The sequence below is a fragment of the Seriola dumerili genome, unplaced genomic scaffold (assembly GCF_002260705.1).
Source record: "Seriola dumerili isolate Sdu_G_001 unplaced genomic scaffold, Sdu_1.0 BDQW01000122.1, whole genome shotgun sequence".
Taxonomy (NCBI): Eukaryota; Metazoa; Chordata; class Actinopteri; order Carangiformes; family Carangidae; genus Seriola; species Seriola dumerili.
Window position 1 is genome coordinate 2,876,882 of NW_019174377.1, and position 8,615 is coordinate 2,885,496.

Consider the following 8,615-nt stretch of genomic DNA (forward strand, 5'->3'; position numbering starts at 1 on the left):
GGGTCCCACTTGTTTCTATGCACTTAATAGACAGTTCAGTTGAGTCCCAGGCCTTTTAATGTAAAAGTAAAATAGGACATTGGAAAAGATAGATATATACACTTTGTGGTTTGGAGTAAATGGAAGTGAGCAAGACTGATGCTGTCAGACCAAAATGGCCTTTGGTTGAGGCTGCCATGCTTGACAATATGCTGTTCTTTTCATAAAATAAATGTTTTGTCAAAGGACAAAGCGGCATATTTTGGCTCTAAGGTTAGCAAAATCTCATTGGTAGGACTACTCATGTGTACGTTGGTTGTACAGTATCCCCTTCTTACATTTCCTCAGCTGCTTTAACAGAAGTATATCTGCAGTGGAGTAAGATAACCCAAACCACAAGTGGCTGCGGTAAAGAAATAGAAGCCAAGACGTTTGTGTTCAGTGATGCAGGCAGAGATAATTATGTAAGTGACATGGGTGCTGTTAGTTCTAAAAGGCTAGATTAGAGTGGGGGCGGCCCTGCAGATGACATTGTACCGTCATTATCCAGACAGTGGTCACATTCCCGCTCAGAGAATCTGGTGACACACCTGTTTTTTGTGCTTCAATACAAGGCCGTTTGGGGGAGTATGGAAAGAAAACTACTGTGGTGAAAAACGTCAAGCCTTAATTAATTCATACTTGTACCCCTCACACTTTGATTACTGTAATTTAAACAACCATTACTGATTAATTAAGGAACATAGCATTCTTCCACAGGGAGTGGACACAGTGTCATGGACACCTGTCTAATCCAACAGTCCTGAAACAAATACTTTGTGAAGCTTATTATGTGAAATTATTATGTGAGATGTTTGCTCAGCTCTATGCTAATTTGTGAGGCTGCAGACTGTAAAGTTGTAATACATAAGGTGTGGATGGTCGTCTTGTGTTTGGTCTGCAGCAGACCAAGGCTTACCTAGCAGGAAGAGTGGAGGAGCTTTCTCAAACGAAAAAGGCCTTCGGTTCCCTCCTTAAGGTGCTGAATCACCCAGAATACATACGGACATGGAGATTGTGTAAGACCCTTTGAGTGGTCGATAGGATTAGGAAAGTGCTATATAAGTGCAGTCCATTTACCATTTAGGGAAACATACAAGCAAACCTTGGACTTTAGGACGGTCGCCACCACACTCAGTCTCACTGTTGTCACATCACCGCTCTGTCTCTGGAGAGAACTGGATGCACTCCCATCACTGCTCCTGTCTCGCCGTTGACGAAGCTTGGCAGTCAGTGCACTCCGGCGTGTCTGCAGTCCCAGTGGTGCTGCGCTCATGGTTGACGACAAACTGATGTGGATCGATGACTGTGACCAATACACAGTATGTCAAGAATGGAGCACAGGCTATTTTGTTGTCTCAAAGTTGAAGATATTTGTTTCTGAGACAACACAAGCTAATATTTATCAAGTACTTAGTTACATCTAAAACACAGAGGGACTCCATAGAAACCCAAAATATACTAATGACCCGTCCAATTTAGCATCACATTTCTCAAGGTCATTAATATCCATAGTTGCGTGTAAAGTGTTCCCTCACTTATTTCTCTTGTTTGCAACAGAATGGTGGTTTAAATAGAAATATCTTGGTAAACTGTGATTAATCACTGTGAGAACTCTGTTTTCATTAAACCAAGATGAAAAGATTTACCACATATTTATTCAGTCATGAAATGGTGATGAAGCCAGGCCAAAATTCTCAACTGGAGCTCTGTTCCCCAGCAGGAGAGGCTCTTCAGCTCTGATCAGCATGCTAATAAACCAATCAGGTTCTCATTTGGTGCTAATCAGCCAATCAAACTGTTTGTTCCTGTCTCCTATTTCATGCTGGGATCATGCATGGCAGGAAGATGACTGATGGGCCAGAGGGGTTTGTGTACGCGTGTGTATCTATGTGTGTGTGTGTGTGTTCGCTCAGAGAGCTGATGTTTAAATATAACTGATAATTTGAGATGTGTGCGAAGTAGGAGATGAGAGAAAGGGACTGTACGGATATATCATGAGAATAACTACAGGTAACCACACACTGCCAACTGTCTCTTTAGATAACAAATCGTAGGTAATTATAATAGCAGGGAGGTCATGTTTATTGCAATGTAGTAGCCACCACTGAGGACTGAGCTCCTGTCGTCTGTATTGTCTCTGAGAATAAATGGGCTTTTATGAGCTGAGGAGGAGTTTACATTTACGATTACACACTAATTACACATAGTTGGTTTTAAAGATCGACTCTGAAGTACTTTTTTTGAAGCATTTACACCATGATAAAGCATTAATGCCATCCTGCTGGGAGACTGGAAGATTTACAAAAAAGCATTGATCAGTTGAATTATTAAAAAGGCTAAATATGAAAAACAGGAGGAAACAGGAGTTTTTTCAGCAGCTAGTCATAAAAAGAATACTGAGGCAAGTCGGATCAATTCTGCCTCAAATGTATTACAATCTTTTGTCAAATAAGACTAAAGAAGTCAGACAAATAACAATGGTTGTATTTAGCTTGAACACAGTTACAGTACATAACAAGTAACATAAACATTTTCTTCCTTTCTGGTCTCTCAAGAGCTGACAGAGGAGACATCATAAACATGAAAAACAAGGACAGCTTAAGAAAGGTCACTGATGTTAATGTATTTTAGATAATCACACCTACACTGAGGAATTTATCCTTTATAGCAAATATAGAATTAGATTTGGTGGATTTTTGCTCTTTAAGAGAGACTTACAAAGAGCCCACATGGCATCAAGGAGGCTGCTGGGAGAACTGTTCTCCCTAATAGACACATACGTGAACATTGGATTTTTTGTTAAATCAACAGTAAGAAAAAGTCAACACAAAAGGGGGAGGTTCAGGTGGGAGGGAGCTACAGCAGCAACTAGAATTGGCATGAGCGAATTAGAGTATAGTGAGCAATGCACTGCAGTACACCTAATTGAAGATAATTGGACATTCTTAGTTAGCTGGTTGCCAAGAAGCTGATGAAGGGGCCACTGATGATGAAGCATGAATTAAGCAGTTGATGCCAGTCAGCTAATGTGAATGTGACTTCAGAGCTCCACCTGAACGAACTGCCTTAATGCTGTGCTGCAATGACTGCGATGGCACCATACATGTAATACTCTCCATAATACTCTCCATTTTGAATATTACAACTTGCCCAATCTTCCTTGACATTATTGGACGGAGGAGGAGGGGACCCTGAACACAGACACAAGGCCATTCGTAGTAGGCCATTTTCTTCTGTATCTCTTCAGAGTGGAGTTGTGTCTTTATGGTCGTTTTGTATCTTTTTGCAGCTAGTTTGTCTCTTTTTTGGTCAGTTTGCATTCCTTTGCAGTTGTTTTGTGTGTCTCTGTATTCATTTGATTGACTGTTCAACCAGAAATAACACTCACTTCTGACAGAGGCCCTGGTCCAGGGGCCCCTGGGCTCGTACCCAGTAGGCCAGTTCAGTTATCCACTAGGGTTGGAAAGTCAGCTTCCAGGAGGGACCCATGCCAGCTCAAGCCCCCTTCTTGTACCTGAGTGCACCTCTTTTTTTCCACAGGCTAATTTCCTTAACAAAGTGCATCATTATCAGTTTTGCCATCACTGATTCGTATCATATAACCTTGGCGCTGCCACCTCCACTGGCTGTCCCAAGGTGACGATGCTGGACGCAGCAGTGACATTCAGCCGCAGCCCCTTAGGCAGTTGTTTTCCCCAGCAGCCTGTGGAGAGGTACTGGAGGGAAACAGTCAGTGTGTACATGAAAGTGTAGATCCCAGTGTTGTGAATGTTAATATATATAAACATATTTAATCTGATTTGGTTCTACAGGGTGATGAGCGAAAGGGTGAACACTTTTGGCTTCACGAAGAGGGAGATCACCCCCGACGAAATACATTTAGCCTCCTGATGACCGTCTTCTGCCTTTAATGTCGTTCTATAGAGCATCTGAATCCTTGTGAGGAAACATGGGCTGAAGCCAAAAGCCTTAAAAGTCAGCCATACATGCTGTTGTTAAACCCAGTCAAAGCTCTTTCCTGTAATGAAACAAAACAACCATGAAGGCCAACCAATCTAGACACGCAGCAAATTACAAAAGAGGGATGTAATCGCCCAGCAGGTCTCTGAGGCAGCCTACTTTGGAAAGGATTCTGTAATTGGTGCACACTAAGTTTTTAATGAAGAAGAAGGAAATAGAGCTTAACAATGTTTTGATTAAATCGTTAATCAAACACACGTCGGCGATGTCTATCAGACAGGTAATGAAATGTTTAGCAGCATTATATATTGAAGTGTAAGCCAAAGAAAGAGGGTCTCATGAGGTTGTGGGCTTGTTGTAATGACTATGAGGTACCCCACCACACACACCACAAAGACCTCCTCCCTTTGGCACCTTTATTTTCATAAATCTGCTAAAAGACTCGAAATGTTTATTTTTTTATCACCTTGAACATTAAACTGCACTGTGCCATCTATTCCAGAGGCAGAATTATCAGGATTGCAACCTTCAACTTCCCTGTCAGTCAACCCGCACTCATTTACTGAGCAAGTCCCAGCAGGCACCGAGTCACACAGTCCTATCATGTAGCCCAAATAGGGAGTGGGAGAGAGATGGAGGGACAGAAATGGGATGAAGGAGGGAGGGTGGTGAGAGTGAGTGTTAAGTTTGCACGCAGCTGAGCTGAATGCTTCTCGCCATCTATCTCTGTCCGACCATTTCCGGCTCTCTGACAGAAGACATCCTGACGGCAAGGATGCATTTTTGTCTGTTATTCTGCTCCATTACATAAAAACCCTTTAATCTGTAGGACGCGCTGAGTGATTGTACACGTAAGTGAAAGACTGCATGCAGGAAATGGAACAAAGCAGAATGGACAGAACACAGGAAGGCAGAGTAGAGCTCTGAGCACCGATATAAAACAATATAGATCGCTGTGCTGCAGCTGAGCTCACAGCAACCAACTTTATCGGAGTACCTGTGATGCCAGTTGCTATGGACACCACTTAATGGATCGAAGTTGTGTCATTACTTTGAAAGGTAGCTACAGTGAAGTGTAAACAGCATCAGCTAAAGTTCAGCATCAAACCTTTACTCACCAAGAGCTGTCTCCAGCAGTGGAAAGCAAACGCTGATGTTAACTCTCGTTCCTGTCGCATCTTTTCTTGTACTGAAGTTAGCACGCTAACCAACTAGCTCCAGCCCAGGTTGTCACTTTCCGATAGCGACTCACTGTAGCCTCCAATCTGCCCTGAAGATGTAGCGCTGCTGAAAGGCCGCATTGTAATCTCTTTGTCTTGTAAACGCAACGACGGCTGAACTCTTGTCAAGTGACAATCACCGCTACCTGCTCCTGGCAAGAAAACATGTTCGGCAGCAGAGAAAGGTTTCAAATACCTTTCAATCATATAATATGATCTTCATCAGCACATGTAGTTTACCAGAACTTTAAACCTCATCTTTCATGCCAACCTGGATGAGAAGTCTTAAGAGTCCAATGGAAGTTTGAGCATCTACCCAAATCCACAACAGGTGACAAGCTTTGTCTGCTGGTCTGAAGTTGAACTTTGCACCTCATGCTTTCATCTTGACTACCAGACATGATGATGCCTTGGCGACACATGACCCTGTGTTAAAGCCCATATAGAGGTTATATGCTGGAAGTCACCTGCACTTTCTGTGTCTGTCTGCAGAGCATGCATGAATGTCTGGTGAGCAAGGACAGTGACAGGATTAATGTTGGTGTTAAACTTGACTGTAGTAACACCATGAGGAGGAAAGGTACCTTCACCCCTTTGCATTCCTCTGTACAAACCAAAGCCAGATAAAACAAAACAAATCCTAACGAGATGCCGGGTCGAAACTGACATGCAAGAGAAGTGCAAGAACTATCCTTCATGGGGTTTACAGCTCAAATCCCAACCTCCCTGATATAACTCAGATTGATTTGTGCTGCCTTAATTATATCAAACGTGTGATATTTGTGATGCAACACCTATATGGTCCTAAGGAAGTTGTGTCCATGGGGATCTTAGATTCAAAGCAGATACTGCTAATAGCCACTGCGTACTGAATTTAGAGTGAGGCGTGTACGGCTACCTGCCTCAGCTGTTGTTTTGATTAGTGTCATGTCAGATAGCACGATTTCCTGTGAGACTGCAGGTCCTGCATCAGTGACTCCGTATCTTTTCTTTAAGCTGAGTGTACACACTAAGACTTTAGGGCCCTTTTCAACATCTCTGAGAGAGCTATGTGAAAAAAAACAAACCAACAAGCAAAAGAAACTAAAACAAATTCCCAACTCACTGAGGATCAGGTTGGAGCAGGTTGAGCATTCCACCTGACCTGGTATCTGTGAAAATTCACGTATCCTTTTCAGCTATTAATCACAGAAAATGCTGCAATGTTCGTGAAACATGAGATGGCTGTTAACAAGTTTAGAAATTTCTGAGTGAAATAAAATTCAGGTTAAATGGAGGGAGTTTATCTTTTGAATGGGATTGCGGTTACTGAAACTGGAATTTGTATTAGTTACACTCACAAACGTGCCTATAGAAGAAATTAAAAACTGTTGCTAATATTTACATCATGAGATGTGTTTCATGTTCATATGCCATAATGCTATAGGAGGTAAATCTGCCAACTTACCTTAGTTACTATGCTTCACTGGCAAACTGTCTGAGAAGCCATTGACCATTTATCCTCACTGATAAGCTCAGGCTATAATATCAGTTAAACCAACTTGCACAAAGAAGATAGACTCCCTCTTTCACATGCTATTTTACATACATTCCCATGGTATTCACAGTAGATCGTAAACAACACTGTGTAAATGCCAAGAAGCTGCTTTGACAACAGCAATACGTCTGATTTCGTGAATGTCTGTCAACTTGGAAAATCGTGATTTAAAGAGTTTCCCTAGTTTTTCCTTCCTTTTCATATCTTCACTGGCCTGATCAGTCATGAGGGAATTCACAGAGGCCTAATCAAGTTCTGCTTAGGTGAGAAAGATTAAGTCATATTTAAGATTTAATCACAGACACAGCTCCTTTTTAAACTCCTGAAATCTGATCATTTAAGATTTAAGATAAGCATGGCCCGATATAAGTGCTGCTCGAGGTCATGGCAACATTTCAGTATTTTCTCTTCTTCATGATTGCAGTTTTTAGACTAAGTAAAAGTCGATTTATGGCCCTCGATGAAAGTCGATGAAAACGTCCATTCAACTCAATGTGCTTATCTGTGCAAGCTGAAATGGAGTATGATAGAATGGTTTCAAGTGTTCTAAATAACATCACCTTGCCTAATTATTTCAGGTGAAGGCAAATCAACTTTTATATGGGTAATAGGTGGAAAAGAAATCATCAGAGCAGGTTGGCCAAGATGGATTAAACATGTCAATTATCTTGTTTTCCAATTTGGTTGTTTTGGCTTCACATCACTGTGATATTATACTCTGACGCAGACTTCTGTCATCCTCTTCCTGCATGACTGCCTCACTGCACAACTTTTCAGGTACAGCAGTTATTGTCTTTCTTTTCCACTAATTTACATATTGGATACAACTTCGCCATACTCATTTGCACACACATACCCCATCCCATGCACACACACACACACACACACATACACACATACATATAGAATTTAGCAGACTGGTCTATTGTCATGCATTTGAATGTGATATTAAAATAAGCTTATATCATTATTTGTAAATTATTATTGCTGTAAGTAGAAGTTTGCAATATATAAATCACTCAGCAGATTAATTGAATTTCAGTTGGATGAATGGATGTTGTCAGCCAGTCAAGGTTGTGTCTGTTCTGTCTGTCAGGACTTAATGCTTGAATCTTTGAAAAGCTTGTCAGCTATGTACTAGAAGCAGGCTGTATTTCTGAAACTTGACACGTTACTATAGTCTCATGCTTTCTGACTGCAATCCAAGACCAGCATTATGAATTCACTGCCAGTTAAGAATTTTACCTCCATGTCTTGAACCACTGGAAGAAATGTTTTCCTGGATCATTTGTAATTAATAGATCATGGTGTTTTTTTTCTTTTCTTGCTATCTAACATTTTCAATTATTAAATACATTCACTCGTTTTTGGAAAACTTCCCTGATATTCGTTCCGGTTGAATCACATTCGCTTTAAGCATATTTGGACTTGTGGGCAGATTTGTTGCTATATTCTGCTTGAATCTCATTGACCCAGTTACACCTACACTGATTCTTTTTTTTTTTTTTTTTTTTTTTTTTTTTTTGTTAAATCCAAAAATCACAGTGTGTTTGTGAATTACATAAAATGAGACATTTTTCACGACTACAGGTCTTATGTTCTCATGCATTTTGAAGCTATACTGGCCATTATCTGCTGAAGAGCATGTGGTTTAAAATGTCACATGTATGTGGTTTTTATTAAATAAGCCCCCATTTCCAGCTGGTATTAACACGTGATCTGTGTCATGTCATAAGTTATCTGGATAATGACATCTGATCCACAGGTCTTTGCATTTACACCATTGTTATCTCCATTATGCGTGTATTGTACTCAGATGTCAGTATGTAATTAGATGGTCCCAGTCAAGGGAAGCAATGCCACAAACCGATGTATTT